This window comes from Thalassophryne amazonica, chromosome 5, assembly GCF_902500255.1.
Source record: "Thalassophryne amazonica chromosome 5, fThaAma1.1, whole genome shotgun sequence".
Classification (NCBI taxonomy): domain Eukaryota; kingdom Metazoa; phylum Chordata; class Actinopteri; order Batrachoidiformes; family Batrachoididae; genus Thalassophryne; species Thalassophryne amazonica.
The window spans coordinates 30,082,260-30,103,783 of record NC_047107.1 but is presented as its reverse complement, the minus strand read 5'-3'; the positions used below and the strand labels follow the sequence as shown (position 1 = coordinate 30,103,783).

At 42.7% G+C, this 21,524-nt stretch overlaps 1 long non-coding RNA gene across 1 annotated transcript; it reads left to right on the top strand.

Annotated features, from left to right (window-relative positions):
- Positions 1–8,824: 8,824 nt before the first annotated feature.
- On the top strand, positions 8,825–17,664 carry LOC117509758. The gene is made up of 3 exons (XR_004560503.1): positions 8,825–8,906; positions 12,927–12,931; positions 17,654–17,664. It is a non-coding gene; the product is annotated as an uncharacterized LOC117509758 (long non-coding RNA).
- The last annotated feature ends 3,860 nt before the right edge of the window (positions 17,665–21,524 follow it).

Genomic DNA, 21,524 nt, shown 5'->3' with positions numbered 1-21,524 from the left:
ACAAACGACAGGCGTGCATGTACACGCTCCCAGCCACTCAGTTATAAACACACTCCAAAGCTGTGCACCCACACACTGGCAGCGACGCAATTACTGTACACCCAGAAGACAAAGACGGCAAAGACGTCCATGTCAGTCTCCGGATGAGAATGTTCCTAAAGTACAACGCCCCTCTTACCCTGCAGCATAATCCACCCCGACCCAACTTTTAACCCTCCAGGGCAGGTCTGTTTGTGGGAGAACAGGCTGAAGGGGGTGCTGTGGTGCCGCCGGGATAGGAGCCCTTCTTTTGTTTCGTGTTACAACATGCATTTCATGGGAAGACCTGGCTCCTGACCCTGCTGAGCACACACTGTGCTGAGGCTTGGAGCTCCGGGGGAAATGCCCATCTGTGGCATCCATCAGGACTGTGTCCTCCTGCTGGGGTACTGTCAGAAACCCAAGCGAGTGGTGATGGTGGAGGGGAGGCTTCAAGCCACTTGATACCAAAGGGAAAGGGGGTGAGGTTTCTTGTAGACAGAGGCTGAGGAGGTAAAATCAGGCAACACACACACACACACACATACACACACACACACACTTCAGTCCTCCCAAAATTGGAGGTGGGTAAAGGGGCAAAACTGTGTCTGCAAAAACAATAAAACATATGGAGGCCAAGAAGTACCAATAAAACTGACAATTAAGCAAATAGCTAAGAAAAAGAATTACAGTGAATTAAACAGTCAATTTTACACTGCTATTATTATTATTATTAATTGTGAATTCTGTGGCTGTGTTTGAGAAACTGTGGACAGGGCAGCTTTTGTCTGTTACATCAACAGGCAACTTTAAGGTGGAATGAAACAGAAAAGAATATTCTTATAAACTATAGTTTTCCAGAAGGCACATTGGAGACGTGAGCCTAGATTTGATCTGTTTTTCCATTAAAAAAAAAATCTCTGCTCCACAAGTCAAAAGTTGCACTATGCACAGTTTCTCCAGTCACCGCCATAGAAGCCAGTTGCCATGTGTGTGTTATTGGTTTCTCTCAGTTGTCTCCTTCTTGCACAGTCTTTATGTTTCTGAGAACTGACAACAGACAGATTTACCACTAAGTGCCATACTGTTTGTATTTCTTAATGACTTATACATCACATCAGTGACACATTCATTGACTTGGAATGTTCATGTATCCATCCCGACTTGTCTCAAGAAAATTATCTGTAAAAGTGGTGATTTGTATTAACAATAATTCTTATATTTACAAACAAATGTTGATTGTTTCATTTCAAATCACTTATGAAGGTGTAAAGAATCAAAAATTACAAAATTTTTTATCACTGTCCAAATGCACCCAGATTCAGATTTGAACATTATAATCATACAGGAGTTAAAAGTGATTTTCTGACACTTATCCGGATCCAGGTCAGATCAAGCAACTCATCCCACACTTTCCTTTCCAGAGACAAGTCTTCTACGTCTTCCAAGTGAATCCTGAGGTGTTCCTAAGCCAGCTGAGAAGTAGAATCCATCCAGTATGTCCTGGGTCTTCTCCAAGTTGAACATGCCTGGAAGACCTCGGGAGGGAGATGATCGGGGGGGCAACAACAAAAACAAATGCCTGAACCACCTCAGCTGGCTCCTTTTAACTGGCTCTATTCTTTAGTCCAGGGGTGGCCAAGTTCGGTCCTCGAGAGCTACCTTCCTGACACTCTTAGTTGTCTCCCTGCTCCAACACACCTGAATCCAATAAAAGACTCGTTAGCAGACTTTTAATGAGCCTTTCATTGGATTCAGGTGTGTTGGAGCAGGGAGACAACTAAGAGTGTCAGGAAGGTGGCTCTTGAGGACCGAACTTGGCCACCCCTGCTTTAGTCCCTCTTGCACATTCAAACTTCTCACCCTCTCCCTGAGTATAAGCCAAAATACCTGATGTTGGAAGCACATTTCCACCACTTGCAGCTTTGTTGATTATCCAAAGTTCATGATCATAGGTGAGGCCAGGAGTGTAAATAAACTGATAAATCGAGAGTCTCATCTTCTGGCTCAGCTCGCTCTTGTGTGTCCGAGACACAGTCCACAGGACCTCAGACACAGCCTCAATCTGTTTTTCAATCTCACACCCCATCTTACCTCCACTTGGAACAGTAAGTCTGCCCTTTTCCGTCAGAGGACCATGAACTTAGATTTGGAGGTGCTGATCCTCATTGGAGTTGCTTCACATTGGGCCTCAGACCTGCCCAGTGAGCACCGAAGGTCACTGTCTGGTGAGGTCAACAGAACCACATCATCTGCAAATTAAAAAAGCATACATGTAATTCTGAGGTCACCAAACTGGAAATCCTCCAGTCCCTGACTGCACCATGAACAGTAACGATGGGAATTCCAACACAGCTCCAACTTTGGTCATATAGTGACCACCCCACCTGCTGCAGAGGAATAACTAGCAGTTGATGTCAAAATAATTAGTGTACAGACAGTATCTGATATGCAGAATGCATAAATGGATAGAGATGAAACAACACTGTTGTTTTCTAAGGCCATACCACAGATCCATAGGTAGGTTTTCACAGACCAGCAGCATGGGTACATCAGTTGCTGAGCACAGAAGTGAAAGACGCCAGATGTTGCTGTCTGCTGTTCGCTTCTCTCTGAAGACTCTTATGTTGTTGCAGATACCTGAGGCGCTACAGAGGGAGAAAAGTGGATTGGTTTGAAGGTCAGTTTAAATAAAAATACTTCAGCGAGTATGACAGGCAGGGTGTGCTCTGGATAAATGCAGTGCTCTCATGCCAGCTCGCTGAAACTGATTGATTGACTTGTAAGATGTCATGGACGGGCAGGGGAGGCAGAGGGAGAGAGGTGAAAAGATGGTGAGAAGGATACGGCTGCTAGATGGAAGACGCATACCCTGTGTGTGTGTGTGTGTGTGTGTGTGTGTGTGTGTGTGTGTGTGTGTGTGTGTGTGTGTGTGTGTGTGTGTGTGTGTGTGTGTGTGTGTGTGTGTGTGTGTGTGCGTGCGTGCCCACACGCCTGTGTGTGTGCGTCCAAAGAGGTTAAATACACACATACAGCTGGCCAGCTCTGGTCTGGTTCTGGTCAGTTGCCCATGGCCATGGCGGGCACAGGAGTCAGCTGTCAGCTTGTGACGGATTGATATAGACACCGCCCACCACCCACCCTTCCGATTCCCTCTATGACACTCCCAGTCCTCCACCTCCATCCCTCACTTCATCTGGCCTTCCACCTCCCTCTTCAGCATCCAGCCTGTGCCCGGTGGACACGTTTGAGAAGAGGCTTTATCTGGCCTGATGACAGCAGCCTGATGGAATCCCTTCTGTTCTGATTGTCCTGTCCACTGTGGGCTGGACGTCTTACTCACCTCCAACCTCTTGACTTTCATGTAAGAGATGCCAGAAAATTGTTTGACACACTAATGCTTATAATGTGGTGAAATGTTGAGGTAATGCCACAGTATTTACCTGAATGAAGTCCGTGCTGTTGCTCTGCCCTTTCTTGAGATACACTTTGAGGTTTTGATGACGTCTGAAAAGCCCATGGTCAACATTTCTGTTTGATTGGTGCTTTTTCATTCTTACGAAATCATAAAACTTTAGCAATCTGACAGGATAAACCAAAGCCTCTGCTGATGAGGTTCTGGATTTCCTGTTAGAAAACTGGGTGAACCCCAACTGAGAACATCAAAATGAGTGTGGCACCTGAAAATACACTTTACTACCCAACAAATCCAGCAAACAACTTTGTTGCCTTTGTCGGTGAGGAAAGAGTTACTGACATTGACTTTGGGGACAATGCTGTGAGCTTTGAAGAATCAATTTATACACTGATTGTAGCACTTGAGAAGCAAGACAAAAATCCAGACTATCAGTGCCTTTCTGGATTTAGCCTTCAGAAGAGTATCTGTGTGAAAAACTAGAGCAGTGCGCTCGTAAAGCACAGACCTCCGCCAACACTAGTTCCCAATTCCATAAATGTTTACCTTTGAAAAATTTTCAAGGTCAAAGTCCTGTTAGAAGTGGCTTTTTACAAGCTAAAATATAAGATAGAAATTTAGCTCAAAAGGGCTTTTCAATGTTAAAAAGAATCAAATACCCGCTAATACGGCAATACGGCTCAGATGCAGATAAAATGTAGTCTATTCATCGAGACTACCATCCACAATATGGATGAGATGCGGATCAAACTTAGTCTCTTCACTGAGAGTGCCAGTTTGCACCTCATTGTCACAAATGAGAGTGATTGAGGCACTTTTGATTGAGATATAATGCAAAATCTACATCATATGGGCTTTTCAATATTAAATTCAAATGTCCACAAAATCCACAATCCCGATCAGATCTGGATCAAACTTTGTCAGGTGATAGTGAGTTCCAGTCTGCCCCCTCACTTTCAAATATGAGAGTGATTGAGGGATGTTTGATTAACATATAATGTAAAATATACATTAAATATTAAATTTAAATGTCCATAAAATCTGTAATCAAACTTTGTCAGTCAATAAAGGATATTAAATAACGTCTGAGTGGATCCTTGTCATTTGATTGGTGCTTTGTATGTCACGTGACATGGATTATTTGTCCCATCACACTTTGTCAGGCGATAAAGGACACAATCCTACATAATGGTTTCAAATATGAAAGAAATTTGGTCTTTTTTGACAGAGTGATCAATTTTTGAAATTTCATTCAATGTTAAAGAAAGGGATTTTTCAAATTTTCCAAGATTTTTCCTGACTTTGTCCTTTTGACCTGTGACCTTGAAAATTGAATCACTTCTTGCCTATCAGGATATGAGCAAAAATTTCAACGATATATAAAAAAAATTGGGCTCCAGGCTGTTCACAAACAGACAAAGTGACAGACAGACAGACAGACAAACAAACAGGGCAATAACATAACCTGCTCCAACTATGTTGGCGGAAATAATAATTTATCTTAGCCATGACATTCTCGTCTCTGGGTGCTTGGCCTTTGTGACAGAGAGACACCTGGGAAGAACGTGTGGTGTCTTCATTCTACATTTTCATGGTAATAAATGTCCAAATCTTTAGGGTCCTGGTTTCTCCTGTTGTCTTGTATGGCTGTGAGTCTTGGATGCTAACCAGTCATCCAAGGTGATGACATAATGTCTCTGGCACTACGTATCCTCAAAGGCTCCTTGGATCCTGTTGGAATGCCTTCGTGTCAAACAAATGTTACTTCAGGAGACTCAGAGAAGGAGTATTATAAGGAAATGCAGTGACAACATTTTTGCTTTGTGGCACACTTCTTTGGGCAGCATCAGGTGTGCAGAAGCCTCAGTGTTGAGTACCCTAGCAAATGGAAAAGACCAAGGGGACACCCAGTAATGAACCAACTGTGACAGATAGAGGTCTACTTTTGAGAAGTGGCATTAGACCATTTGTTTGCCTGGGTGGTTGCCATCCAGGACCCAGTGCAGTTCTGTTGTCTGGTAGATGTGGGGATGTGTGCCACCAGCACATGCTCCCAGACCCAGCATCACATGATCCAGGTGAATTATTAGAGGTGGCCCAGATCCACCTGGTTTTGAGGAAGGACCCACAGTCACACTCTAACATGTGTAACATGCATAAGTCAGTCAGAGTAATATGTTCCAATTGTGTCACTGCTGTGTGGGACACAGACACAGAAACAAAGGACCTGCAGCACTGGATTTTTGATGACAGTGCTATTCTCACAAAACTAAACCTCCAATCTTGAGTACCAGGGTGCGAGCTTGTTTGGATGTACAAGGGGCACCACCCTCATATTGGCATAATTCTGGACTGTAAGAGCAGCAAGTCATCTCATCCATCACGAGATACAAGCACCAAAAGTACACAAAGCAGTTGTTTTACAAGGATTGCATGGGGACACATTCACTTTGACCCAACAGCAATATTCCTTTCCCCATGATTGGCGGAGGTGAAACACAAAGCAGTAGGTCTGCGGTCCAATGAGTTTGACGTTTTTTTTTGTTGAGATGTGCGTTTATATGTTGGTGCCTCCATCTGTCTCTCTCTCTCTCCGTCTCTTACACTCTCTGTCTGTCTCTGTCTATCTGCCTCTCTGCCCAATGTGAAGTATAATTGAAGGAGCAGTCTTCACATGGCCCACGGGCATGGAGGGGACATTGTGTGCGCTGTGGCGGCAAATTGCTCTCCGTGCTCCTTCGAGCCTATACTTCTCCTTCCCTTCTCGTCTCCTCCTCCTCATGCCATGCCCATCTTCCTACCACTTTATTAGTCTGTCCTCACCATTAGAACCCTTCACCCACTCCCACCTTGTCTATTAGTCCGTGTCATCTTTCAACAGGTCAGAATGTCCATGTTTTAAAGTATTTTTCACTGTATTTATGATCAAACACAGTGAAAACTGACAAGTAAAAAACATCTGTGAGTATAACAAAATTAGAAGGCAACAGTACTTGCAGTATCTTAAAGTAGCAACCTCATTTACGTTCAGTCTAACCATGGCACAATTAATCATTCAGGTTTGCTGATAGGATGATACGGTATGTTGGCCCGCTGAACAGAGAAGTAACTAATAGATTATTTTTAAAGATATTATCACAGCACATGGTCAAGTGAGATGGTAAACATTGTAAACAAGCAAATGTAAACTAACACTACCCGCTTGGCAACTTCTTCACTGTTAGTTTGCCAAGACACAGGATCATGTTCTGCAGAACACCGTTAAACTATCATAAGCAGCAAACAACCCATGCAGACTGAACCAGTCACACCGCATAATATTTCCATATGGACCCTAAATATTATTAGACAATATAAAATTGATTGAACAAGGGAGCTATATTAACGTGCTGTCAGATTTAGGTACTGTTTCTTTGTTTGTTTGTTAAGGTTAAGTTGACCATATGACAACTTCATGAGTACAAACCACAGACTGTATATATATAGTGGGCAAACCCTCCACAATGTCACCCCATAGGTTGTCCGAATAGTGGTGTCGCAGACACCACTGAGCCGGCTGTCTGAGACAGAGTCTCTTCACCCAAAGCATCAAATGGATTAATGGGATTATTAACCATCAGATGACAAAATAAAACCTCTTAAATCATTCTAAAGTCAGTTTTAAGCAGAAACGAGGCGATACTCTGTGACGTGTTGAAATGACCGACACGCAGTGAATGCATCAGCTAGCCGCTCATGTAGCCTTGGTGCTTTGATTGCTTCCTCTGTCTTTTATGATGAAATAATGCTGAATTCATGTGGAAATGATTGTTGTACAAAAGCTTCAGATATCTGTTGCTGAGACAGATGATGACTGGAGTGCAGTTTTAAGCAAAAACGAGGTGATAATCAGTGAATCACGGCTAATGACGCATGCGCAGTGAAGGCAGGGGGGACAGATTTTAGGGGGGACCGTTCGGTCGGTGACACTGGCTTTGAAGCTCAAATAGTACGACTCTGGGTATCACTATATTGGCAGTGCTTACTCTGCCGAAGTCCTTATGAACCCATAAAGAAGGCCTTCATTGTGATTGTACATGCATTCAACAAAATAACAAAACAATAGGAGCAAACAATAGGAGCAGTGGGCAGCCACAGTCCGGCACCTGAGGACCAACTTCAGATGTAGAGACACTACCTTGGTCAGGGACAGAGAAAGGAGCAGACCCTAAATACCAGACCCACATGCATACCTACGGGCAACTGAAAGTCTCCAATCCTCCTGCATGTCTTTTAGATGTGGGAAGAAGCTAGAGCACCTGCATGTAACCCACGCAAACATGGGGAGAACATGCAACCTTCACACAGAAATGCCACAGGTGGGAATCAATCCCATGACCTTGTTGCTGTGAGGCAACAGTGCTAACCACTAAGCCCCTGTGCTGCCCCAACATTGGTAACATACAAATTAAATTATGCAAACATTTCACTCAATGGAAATACTGGAGCACTGACTTCTTAGATGTTCAGTTAGTATCATTAATGATGCAGCAAGCCATATTATCTCAGATATTTGTAATAAAATGGTCAGGAAGGACAAACCTGGTTGACACAACAGCTAGGGAAGCTTTGGACTCAGCAACACCCACTCACTGTCAATCAAAGTGACCACACCCCTAATTATTCATAACTATATGACTTAAAATATCTTGAACAGATGAGGTATAAAAAATTCATCTCCTATAGTTGTCACAAAGTGAGAAATTAGGCATTTTTCTGCCTCCACTGTCATCACATAAAGAGTACACTACCACTCAAAACCAAGCGGTTCGGGTTTCTACTGCATGGTATGGATGGAACAGTTAAGTCTGGCTTGGTTTGCATTTCCATCACAGCATCTTGTTCACGGAACATGTAAATATTGACAAGCACATCATTGAGCATGCGTACGCGGCCGCGCGGCGTCACCTCTTCACACGGAGGCCAAACACAGCAATTTAACATGTTTTAAATTTTATTTTATTTTTGTCGTGGTGGATCATAGGATTTATTTTCATCGTGTGCAGACTGCCGACGAATCGACTGATGTCTGTGGTAAACGCTGACGTGAATGAATGAGGCCCTGTGACTCTTTCACTTTTAAAATAAGTTAATTTTCTTGTTGTGGCACAAAGCACTGGCGTTCTCTGGTTCAGGTTGAGAAACACACCGGGAGCAGACAAAACACAGAGGGACTTTTTTTAAAACGCTATGTTTCTTCAGCCATGACAACGAACTAAAGTATTTTCAGATGGCATTTTCCAAAATCATTATGTTTTATGTGGATAAGTTTTCATCAGGCTGTGATGATGAATCTGACTGAAATGAACAGGGAGTGTTGTAATGTAACGAAGTAGAAATACTGTACTTACGTAGAATTTTGATGTATCTGTACTTTGTTATTTACATTTCTGACGACTTTCACTTTTACTCCACTACATTTCATCAATAAAATGTATACTTTTACTCTGATACATTTCCCTTAACCATCTTTGTTACTCATTACTACAATATAAAAGTAGAAGAAATTTGATTGGGCAATGCCTGTTTGCAGAGTTGAAAGTAAGCCAGAGTGTAGGTGTACACTGGGAACAGATACAGTCCTCTACAGCTGGAGCGCAGCGCCTTCCACCCCTACAGTATCAAGTGCTGTGTTTGACATGAAGCAAGTTTAAAAGACAAAAAAATAAAAGATGACAGGTTGAATCTGTGCCCCTGTTGAGGAAGAGGAGACTGTGGAGGGTGAAAACCAGCATGTGCGACTCCAAACTCGCACACGCTGACGCACGCACACATGCACACGGATCAGCTCCCTTTGGAGTTCAGCGCACATATCTGAGTTAACACACACTTAAGGGGAAAAGTTCAGCACTGACAAACTGGCCGGTGTGTCTGTTTCATTTTATTTGATTTGAAAAGTTTGCGGAGAAGCAGTGTGTAAAAGCGCCGGTGCGTTATGGATTCCAGAGCGCAAAGAGCGCCGTGTTTGGTTGCTTTGCAGTGGTTGGTGGTAGTGACTCTTTTTTTTTTACCTTTAATTAGGGCCCCTTCACACATAGTGCAAAGTTTGGACAAAGTGCGCACTTAGTGCACATGACACAGGAATCGTGTGCAAACCGTGTAATGTCGTCCCTGCCATTAACGCCTCATACACCTCTTGCTACAACAATTTGCGCACACAAGCGCCTGAAAGACAGTGTGCTCTGCGAACCCATTGCACCCTCTCATGGCAGGTGTCAGCCAAATTCCAGGTGACACGCATGAACATCTAACACCGCTCACATGGCACTTAGAAAATGTGTGGCCAGTTGCACTCTTGTCATGACAGCAGACTGCAGACAATCACTTTCATACTTGCAGAGAAATTTATCTAAGTCCCACATGAGTGTGGCTTTGGTATGTGCGCTGAGATGACAGGAGGTGTGTCCTCCCACTGAAGCGCCTGTGGAAATCTGTGGATCTGGACATTCCAGCTGAACACCACATACTGTGTTTGGATGGACATGGACAAACAACTGCCTACTGTGATGCGTGTGTTTCTGTTTGCTGTTATCAAGTGGACATAAATAAAAAACATATATCACTGTGGCAACGTGCTGTAGCGAGTGAGTGCATGCACAGTGCGCACATGGACAGGCTGCTCCCAGACTGAAACGGACCGTCAGATGAGAACACGAAGCAGGCAATCTCACTGTCATGTCACCCACATGAGCTCTGTTCCACATCAGGCGGTGTCCTGCAACGTGTTGTCCACAGGACACACGTGTGCATCTGGTTGGAGATGCGCTAGCAGATCTGGACATGATTGAGACAAGTGAACTGCTTTTCATTCATGTCATTTCATGACCGTATGTCTGTGACCATGAGTCATTTACAGAGAAACAGAATGGATGGATGGTATTGCTCGCTTGATAAATGTGGTGTTTTTATATGGTGTGTGATTTTTTTTTTTTTTTGGTAATACTTCCATGTCGTTCCTGATATGAGGCAGAAGAAAGAAAGAACAGTTCCGTAGCTCAGTGGTAAAGTCTCTGACTGGCAACCAGAGCTTTTGGATAGCATGGGTTCGCATCTAGTGGGTTGAATGATTTTTTTTTTTTTTTTATTCCACATAAGTGGCGCAATGTGGTCCCACAGGTACAGTAGTGTTCAGAATAATAGTAGTGCTATGTGACTAAAAATATTAATCCAGGTTTTGAGTATATTTCTTATTGTTACATGGGAAACAAGGTACTAGTAGATTCAGTAGATTCTCACAAATCCAACAAGACCAAGCATTCATGATATGCACACTCTTAAGGCTATGAAATTGGGCTATTAGTAAAAAAAAAGTAGAAAGGGGGTGTTCACAATAATAGTAGCATCTGCTGTTGACGCTACAAACCCAAAACTATTATGTTCAAACAGCTTTTTTAGCAATCCTGTGAATCACTAAGCTAGTATTTAGTTGTATAACCACAGTTTTTCATGATTTCTTCACATCTGCGAGGCATGGAGTCAAGCAACTTGTGGCACATTTCAGCTGTTATTCCACTCCAAGATTCTTTAACAACATTCCACAATTCATTCACATTTCTTGGTTTTGCTTCAGAAACAGCTTTTTTGATGTCACCCCACAAGTTCTCAATTGGATTTAGGTCCGGGGATTGGGCAGGCCACTCCAAAACAATAATTTTGTTGGTTTGGAACCAAGATTTTGCTTGGTTACTAGTGTGCTTGTGGTCATTGTCTTGTTGAAACACAGATTTCAAGGGCATGTCCTCTTCAGCAGAGTTTGGGGGTCGTCTCACAAACTGTCTGCAGCCCTTGGACCCAAAAAGAACAATTTTACTCTCATCAGTCCAAAAAATATTCCTCCATTTCTCTTTAGGCCAGTTGATGTGTTCTTTGTCAAACTGTAACCTCTTCTGCACATGTCTTTTATTTAACAGAGGGACTTTGTGGGGGATTCTTGCAAATAAATTAGCTTCACACAGGTGTCTTCTAACTGTCACAGCACTTACAGGTAACTCCAGACTGTCTTTGATCATCCTGGAGCTGATCAATGGGTGAGCCTTTGCCATTCTGGTTATTCTTCTATCCATTTTGATGATTGTTTTCCGTTTTCTTCCATGCGTCTCTGGTTTTTTTGTCCATTTTAAAGCATTGGAGATCATTGTAGATGAACAGCCTATAATTTTTGGCACCTGCGTATAAGTTTTCCCCTCTTCAATCAACTTTTTAATCAAACTACGCTGTTCTTCTGAACAATGTCTTGAACGTCCCATTTTCCTCAGTCTTTCAAAGAGAAAAGCATGTTCAACAGGTGCTGGCTTCATCCTTAAATAGGGGACACCTGATTCACCCCTGTTTGTTCCACAAAATTGACAAACTCACTGACTGAATGCCACACTACTATTATTGTGAACACCCCCTTTTCTACTTTTTTTTTTTACTAATAGCCCAATTTCATAGCCTTAAGAGTGTGCATATCATGAATGCTTGGTCTTGTTGGATTTGTGAGAATCTACTGAATCTACTGGTACCTTGTTTCCCATGTAACAATAAGAAATATACTCAAAACCTGGATTAATCTTTTTAGTCACATAGCACTTCTGTTATTCTGAACACCACTGTACCGGCTGGTTATTTATATTTCCTCCACATAAGTGGCGCGATGTGCCGCAACTGGCGCTGTGTGTTCCTGCCTGACGGACACCGATACGTGCATGAACTTTCGCACCGGGTTTGTGCATGCGCCGGTGTCCTTCGGGCACCACGAAAAGAAAACCATTGTCACTTTACACAGTTCCTCGTTACATCTACATGTGCAAGTTAAAAGTCTATCATGCAAAGTGAAAGCCAAACATCAACAACATTCAGAAATGCCGCCGCCTTCTCTGGGCCCAAGCTCATTTGAAATGGACAGACGCAAAGTGGAAAAGTGCGCTGTAGTCTGATGAGTCCACAGTTCAAATTGTTTTTGGAAATCATGGACGTCGTGTCCTCCGGACAAAAGAGGAAAAAGATCATCCAGATTGTTACCAGTGCTAAGTTTAAAAGCCAGCATCTGTGATGGTATGGGGGTGTGTTAGTGCCCATGGCATGGGCAACTTACACATCTGTGATGGCACCATCAATGCTGAAAGGTACATCCAGGTTTTGGAGCAACACATGCTGCCATCCAAGGAATGTCTTTTTCAGGGACGTCTCTGCTTATTTCAGCAAGACAATGCCAAGCCACATTCTGCACGTGTTACAACAGTGTGGCTTCATAGTAAAAGAGTGCTGGTACTAGACTGGCCTGCCTGCAGTCCAGACCTGTCGCCCATTGAAAATGTGTGGCGCATTATGAAGCGTAAAATACCACAACGGAGACCCCGGACTGTTGAACAACTGAAGTCGCACATCAAGCAAGAAAGGGAAAGAATTCACCTACAAAGCTTCAGCAATTATTGTCCTCAGTTCCCAAACGCTTATTGAGTGTCGTTAGAAGGAAAGGTGATGTAACACAGTGGTAAACATACCACTGTCCCAGCTTTTTTGAAATGAGTTGCAGGCATCCATTTCAAAATGGGGGAGGTGATGGTCTAGTGGTTAAGGTGTTGGGCTTGAGACCAGAAGATCCTGGGTTCAAATCCCTGCCTGACTGGAAAATCACTAAAGGGCCCTTGGGCAAGGTCTTTAATCCCCTGTTGCTCCTTGTGTGTAGTGAGCGCCTTGTATGGCAGCATCCTGACATCGGGGTGAATGTGAGCGTCTGATGCAGATGGAAAAGCGCTATATAAATACAGTCCATTTACCATTTACCATTTGCACAAAACAATAAAGTTTATCAGTTTGAACATTAAATATCTTGTCTTTGTGGTGTATTCAGTTGAATATAGGTTGAAGAGGATTAGCAAATCATTGTATGTTTTTATTTACATTTTACATAACGTCCCAACTTCATTGAAATTGGGGTTGTATGAGACATACGCTAGCATACGTCAAAAATGTTGTGCATGCCCAAAAATTCTTGATGTACTCGCTGTATTACGATGTACTTCAGATTATTGCTTAAATGATATGTGTAATTGTTGGATGACACTCGTGTGTAAACTTGAAAAATGTTCACATGGAAAGTAAATGAGCAATAAATAACACCTCAGAATACCACATATGACTATGTACATGTCTCTCCCATTAATGTCACAAGTGTTCAGTTAGGACAAGAGTTCCAAGAGTGCTGTAAAGTTAAAAAACAAACAATCCCCCCATAAAATAAAACAAACAAACAAACAACAAACAAGAGGTGGAAATAATGATGGCTTTTGAAGCCATTTTGTTTCATTTGACAGAGCTAGAGTCAGTCAGTGAAATATGGAAGTAATTTGGCTCAATATTTAAATGGCTTAAAAAAATGTTTTGGAAAGGGACTGAGGATTGCCATGGGACCAGTGGAGGTACGTCTAGGTCACAGAGAACATATGTCACAAGCAGCTTTGTGGTGTGTTCATATTATGTTTATATTAATCTTTTTATTAATTTAATTTATTTAATTTAATTATTCATTTTATTAATTTAATGTTCATATTCATTTTAGGACCGTTACATAACTAATACATTAATATTTTAGGTGAAATTAATGACATTAGGGTATGTGAATAACTCACCAGCTTGCTAAATTGGATAAATTTGCATTGCTTTCCTGTAGACATATGCAGAAATAAAACATAGATTTGAGGCACTGTAAACAATGGGACCAGAACTAGAAATGAAACCAGCAATGCATTGTGGGTGAAGTTTTCCTACATATTGTCAGGAGATGTACTTAAAACATACTGTAAGTTCGGATGACAGCAGACTAAGTGCACAAGACTCCTGGTAGAAGTCTGGACCACTCAGATTTTGCTTGTACCTACAGTAAACTCATATTATTAGAACATGGGAAATTTTGGAAGTTCTCAACTAGCTCGAAGCCAAAATTTACAAATGGCTCTGTTAGTATGAGTGGTTCTTGCACAAACAAAATGTTTTGAAACACAAGTGTTTCAGAGGTTTCATTCCTGAGCAGTTTTTGAGGTAGCCATCAATAATTTGCAGAATGTGTGAAAAGTTTTGGGACAGTTGGGCACTGCAGTCTCATTTGAGGGCAGGCACTTAAGGGGTAAAATATGACTCATATGATGTAGTTTCTCTACTTCCAGGGACAAAAACATGGACTTTCCTCTGTGTTTTTGGGCAAATTACATGCAAACAAAGTGAAAATGCAATGAAAAAGTGACAATGTGGTGGGAAAGTGAACATGTGTTGCGTTTTGTTTATGACACCCAAACATGTCGAGGCTGTTTTGCAGGTGAGAGAACGTAGCTACTCTGGTTAGCTGTGTAGGCTAACACTTACCGACACAACGTCTCCCATTTGCCTCGCTTTCCCTTCTCCACTGGAAACTGAAAAAAAAAAAAACACTTTCATGACTGCTTCAATAATTGCAGACAAAAACAAAACAGTGCACCATTTTTTTCCCATGTGAAGTTATGCTGTGTATATATTGCACAACGGGAATGGAGGTCCCTGTAAGTGGTCAAGTCCCGCGATATCATGCAGGGTTCAAATGAGACTGCGCTGCCCTATTCCCAGCCACATATTCTAGCCACTCTTTAATTCCAGTTGTACTTCCACGTTATGGGCTGTATTTTGTGCAATATTTGCCCACATATTAGGATTCATGTTCCTCCCCGCAGCTGCTAGCTTAACATGCTAGCAGACATTTTGTTATCTGCACAAAGAACATCAACTGCTTGAAACAGTCATTTGTATACTAATTTCAACAACTACAAATATTTATTATGCCCTGGCCTAATTACTCACTTCCTGTATCCAAACAAACAACAACAACAACAACAACATCAGTCCTAAAATATGGCAGCTGCTATGTTTAGCAAAAACGACAAAACTGGTGGTCTTTCCAGAGTACAATCCTGTAGCAGTGGCAGTGTGGAGCTGCAAACCTAAAAAATTAAACAAGAATTTAACTGTATAAGAAAGTCAAAGGCAGCAGTGAACACACTCCCACTTGGGTACGAAGAAGTGTCAGCGTTCCTGCGATGGGGAACAGGAGAAACCTCTAATATAAGAAGAGTTTTGAGTAAACTGCTGAGAAAGAAGCACACAGAAAATTGGAGAGAATGAGTGAAAGATGTAAGAGAAAACCTGAGGGAGAGGGGAGAGTGGTACTCGGGCCGAGACGAAGAAGCGCATGCTTCATTAAGTGAGGAAGTAATCCTGGCTAATTAAGGCTCTCCATGACAGCACTGTCAGGGATGACTGATCCTTCAAATGGCACCTCCCTCTCCTGACTGACAGCCAGCCAGCTCTCAACGCTTTGAAGGTGAGAACTTTCTTACTTATTCCCACTCCTCCCCCCCACTTTGTCGCTTCTTATCTCCAATTCAAAGTGTTTGTCTTTGTTTTTTGTATCTCATTATCATTTTGGAGGCAAGTATATTTATTTGTGACTCGTGCGTGGTTTTGGCCATCTGTATATACGCTTTGTGTGTGTGTGTAGTAATTGCTGCATTACTTGGGTAAAATACTGGAGGAAATCAGTGGATGGTAGGTGCGGCCCATTGATTGCTTGACTAATTAATCAGCTGCATTGGCTCCATGTGGATCTGGTGGTATTGAGTGGAGGCTTGGCACAGGGCCCTTTATGAGCCCATAATGATTCATCTGCCTACAGGGTCAGGCACTCATCTGCCCTTTCGTGCAACTATAGTAGAAGCTTAAAAGAAAGGAAGCTTTGGCTCATTGTGTTCTTAAACGTAAAGCTCTGGGTCATCATAATGTCAATACGTCAATTCAAGCAAACTTCATTATACTATATAGGTCAGCTTCCAACACCTAGACCATTTCCACAACCTGCTTCCAGGATGTTGAAGATGTTTACAGTAGGGATGCACCGATCCCGATACCAGTATTGGGTATCGGCCTGATCCCATCTTCATTTACTCGTACTTGCAATCAGAAAACTTCTCCAATACTACGACACCTGATAGCCCTTTACAGCAGCGTGATGGGAGATTTTCACGCACACACTCAGCATTTTCTGGATTATAAACCGCTACTTTTTTCATTTTGAATACTGCGGCTTAAACAATGATGCAGCTAATTTATGGATTTTTACAGGCTTTCATGTAATTTACTCATAAGTTGAAATACGTCCATCAGTGCTGTCCATTGACTGGCTGAAAGCCGCAGTCCTCATGTGGAGAAAATTAGCACACAGAGTAAATAAAAAGTCTTACCTGTTCAAGGAATTCAGCATCACGTGCTCCTGAAGAAAAATAATCCACATATGACCTCCTGAGTTTGGAAAACATCTGAAAATACTTTAATTCCTTGTAGTGGCTCTGTGACTTCAGGACCTTGCGCTGCAGTTCCTCCACGATGAGGGTTTCAGCGGTGGATACTGTCCATCAGGCTGGTGAGTTTCAGCCCCTGGTGTGGTTGTCCAGGCCGATGTGAAACCGGCTCGGTCATGTAATCCATTTGTTGAATATCTGTGGTGCTTTGTTCAGAGCTTAATTCCTCTCCTTCCCACGGGCAAAACTTTTGCACCAGAAGTTGAAATAGCCACTGTGCACCTTATTCATTAATGTCTCAGCTACCACAGGCAACGGACGATTCTGTGTGCATGCGATGAAATTATTCCATGATCCACAAAGAAGAAGAAGAAGAAAAAAAGTTAAAATTACTCCATTTTGCCTCTGCGTGTGTCTGTGTGAGCATGAGGCTGTGCTCCTCCAATATTTACATGTTCCACCTTTGAAAACAACAACAACAAAAAACCATTTACGGTATGTATTTGTGTATGTTACCGGTATGTATTTAATCAAAAGTTAACAAATAGTGTGGAGAGTGAAAGGCTGTTTAGCTCAGTGTGACATATTGTAGATGAAACAGAAACAGAAATAATGCAGAGACGCTTATTTTCGTCAAAAAGAATCTGCCCCTCACATTTTCAAAAAAGACCATTTCAGTTCTGTTCCTGGTGTTGTATATTTTGTAGTGTTTAAGTCCACAGGTTACATTTAAGTGAGATTTCTGTCAGTGTCACGTTTGTTAAAAAACACGCAATTAATGTTAAAGGACGATTTGTTGTTGTCAAAAAATGATGTTACATGATTTAAGTGAAATGTTTGTAAATAAAAACAAAGCTAAGGGCCTCTTCACATACAGTGATGGTGTAACAGCAAAACAGTTCAAAATTAGCACACGAAGCATTGCACACGAAACCTTGAGCCGACGGGCAGGCATGCATGAACCCGGACCACATCGCACCTCTTATGTGGAATAAATAAAAAAAATAAAATCCAACTCCTACCTGTGGGACCACATCACATCTCTTATGTGGTTTATTACATGGATAATTAAAAAAAAAGAAAAAGAAAAAAACACACCACCCGAAACATGAACTCACGCCTTTCAAAAGCTCTGATTCCCAGTCAGAGACTTTACCAACTGAGCTACAGAGCTGTTCTTTGAAAGCTGCGGGAAGTTGCCTCATATCAGGAAGGACATGGAAGTATTACAAATAAAAATTAAAATCCCACACCATATAAAAACACCGCATTTATCAAGCAAGCAATATAAATATGATCCGTCTGTTCCTCTGGTGATGACCAATGGTCACAGACATACAGTCATGCAATGACATGAATGAGAAGCTGTGTGTCCACATCTACTGGTCAGGTGTGTCCAGTCGGCCGCGCATCTGTTCTGCCCAACACGCATGTCTTGTGGACAGTGTGCCACAGCACAAACACTACGTCATGTGGAACAGAGCTCACGTGGGTGACGTGATGGTCAGATCACCCGCTGCGTGTTCTGATCTGACGGTCCGTTTCAACCTGGGGGCTGTCAGTGCCCGCTTCGTGCGAGCGCTCGCTTGCTGCAGCTTGTTGCTACCATGGCGATATATGTTTTCATTTATGTCCATGTAAATACAGCAATCAGACACACGTGCCTCACAGTGGACAGTTGTTAGTCCATGACTGTCCAAACACAGTAGGTGTTGTCTAGCTGGATTGTCCAGAATGACAGATCACCACAGCTGCTTCTGTCAGAAGCCACATCTCCTGTGAGTGGAGCGCACAGTGGTCTCGTGCCAAGAGTGTGAATGGCCACACATTTTCTAGGTGCCATGCGAGCGGTGTTAGGTATTCGTGCATGTCACCTGGAATTTGGCCAGCACCTGCTGTGAGAGGGTGCGATGGGTTTGCACAGCGCACACTGTCTTTCAGCTGCTGGTGTTGTAGCAACAGGTGTATGAGGGTTGGTGACAGGGACGATATTACACAGTTTGCACAAGTGTGCACTTCATCCAAACTTCACACTATGTGTGAAGGGCCCTTAATGATATTGGTAGCAGTTACAGTCAAAAAGAAAGGAACAACTGATGAATAAAACATGTCTTTTCAAAGTCATCATAAAACTGTAATGGTAACATTAAGTAGTCGTATTGGTGCTCGGTATCAACAATTACCCAAATCAATCAATCAATTTCAATCAATCAATTTTATTTATATAGCGCCAAATCACAACAAACAGTTGCCCCAAGGCACTTTATATTGTAAGGCAAGGCCATACAATAATTACGTAAAAACCCCAACGGTCAAAACGGCCCCCTGTGAGCAAGCACTTGGCGACAGTGGGAAGGAAAAACTCCCTTTTAACAGGAAGAAACCTCCAGCAAATCCAGGCTCAGGGAGGGGCAGTCTTCTGCTGGGACTGGTTGGGGCTGAGGGAGATAACCAGGAAAAAGACATGCTGTGGAGGGGAGCAGAGATCAATCACTAATGATTAAATGCAGAGTGGTGCATACAGAGCAAAAAGAGAAAGAAACACTCAGTGCATCATGGGAACCCCCCAGCAGTCTAAGTCTATAGCAGCATAACTAAGGGATGGTTCAGGGTCACCTGATCCAGCCCTAACTATAAGCTTTAGCAAAAAGGAAAGTTTTAAGCCTAATCTTAAAAGTAGAGAGGGTGTCTGTCTCCCTGATCTGAACTGGGAGCTGGTTCCACAGGAGAGGAGCCTGAAAGCTGAAGGCTCTGCCTCCCATTCTACTCTTACAAACCCTAGGAACTACAAGTAAGCCTGCAGTCTGAGAGCGACGCGCTCTATTGGGGTGATATGGTACTATGAGGTCCCTAAGATAAGATGGGACCTGATTATTCAAAACCTTATAAGTAAGAAGAAGAATTTTAAATTCTATTCTAGAATTAACAGGAAGCCAATGAAGAGAGGCCAATATGGGTGAGATATGCTCTCTCCTTCTTGTCCCCGTTAGTACTCTAGCTGCAGCATTTTGAATTAACTGAAGGCTTTTCAGGGAACTTTTAGGACAACCTGATAATAATGAATTACAATAGTCCAGCCTAGAGGAAATAAATGCATGAATTAGTTTTTCAGCATCACTCTGAGACAAGACCTTTCTAATTTTAGAGATATTGCGCAAATGCAAAAAAGCAGTCCTACATATTTGTTTAATATGCGCATTGAATGACATATCCTGATCAAAAATGACTCCAAGATTTCTCACAGTATTACTAGTGTTGTGTGGGCCGCCAGAAGAGCAGGTACTGCTGGCCCACCACCAGATGGCGCCCTGCCTGAAGTGCGGGCTTCAGGCACGAGAGGGCGCTGCCGCCACGGACACAGCCGGGAGTGACAGCTGTCACTCATTAATTCCTGACAGCTGTCACTCATTCTTCATCATCGCACTAAATAAAACCCAGATGTCATCTCCACCTCATCGCCGAGATATCGTACTTCTTTGGAGGTAATATTCTCTGCCGTACTAAGTAATTATAACTTACGTGTGTTCTGTTAGCAGCCGTTGTCCTGTGGTGCCTTGTCAGCTGGGTTGGCGGTTTGTGAGAGTGCCGACGTCTTCGCCTCTCACTCCTTCCAGATAAGTGCTTTAACAGGAGCTGCATGAGTGTGTGTTAGAGGTGGAGGTGGCATTCCCACCGTTGTTGTTACGGGGTGTACACACACCCACACTTGACTGTCTTTGTTCTTCGCCAGCAGTACCAGATCCGACAGTCGGGGACAGTGATCACCTGGGAATTCGGGACTTGGTGGCTCCAGTATTCACCAGGTTCGGTGGCGGCGTAAATCGTGTGGTTCCGGCTCTTCTCCGGACAGATGTCTTCTATCCTCGAGCCTGCCCACACGTCACCTTTGTGGATTGACTGTAATCATATTCTGAGATTGTCTGTATATTCGTTGTGCACCTTCACAACATTAAATTGTTACTTTTTGGCTCATCTATTGACCGTTCATTTGCGCCCCCTGTTGTGGGTCCGTGTCACTACACTTTCACAACAACTAGAGGTCAGGGTAATGCCATCCAGAGTAAGGATCTGGTTAGACACCATGTTTCTAAGATTTGTGGGGCCAAGTACAATAACTTCAGTTTTATCTGAGTTTAAAAGCAGGAAATTAGAGGTCATCCATGTCTTTATGTCTGTAAGACAATCCTGCAGTTTAGCTAATTGGTGTGTGTCCTCTGGCTTCATGGATAGATAAAGCTGGGTATCATCTGCATAACAATGAAAATTTAAGCAATGCCGTCTAATAATACTGCCTAAGGGAAGCATGTATAAAGTGAATAAAATTGGTCCTAGCACAGAACCTTGTGGAACTCCATAATTAACCTTAGTCTGTGAAGAAGATTCCCCATTTAAATGAACAAATTGTAATCTATTAGATAAATACGAGGTCTGTCCGTAAAGTATCGTACCTTTTTATTTTTTTCAAAAACTATATGGATTTCATTCATATGTTTTTACGTCAGACATGCTTGAACCCTCGTGCGCATGCGTGAGTTTTTCCACGCCTGTCGGTGACGTCATTCGCCCTGTGAGCACGCCTTGTGGAAGGAGTGGTCCCGCCCCCTCGTCGGATTTTCATTGTCTGGAAATGGCGGAATGAAAAGGACTTTTTTTCCATCAGAATTTTTCAGAAGCTGTTAGAGACTGGCACCTGGAAACCATTCGAAAAATTTATCTGGCTTTCAGTGAAAATTTTACGGGCTTCACAG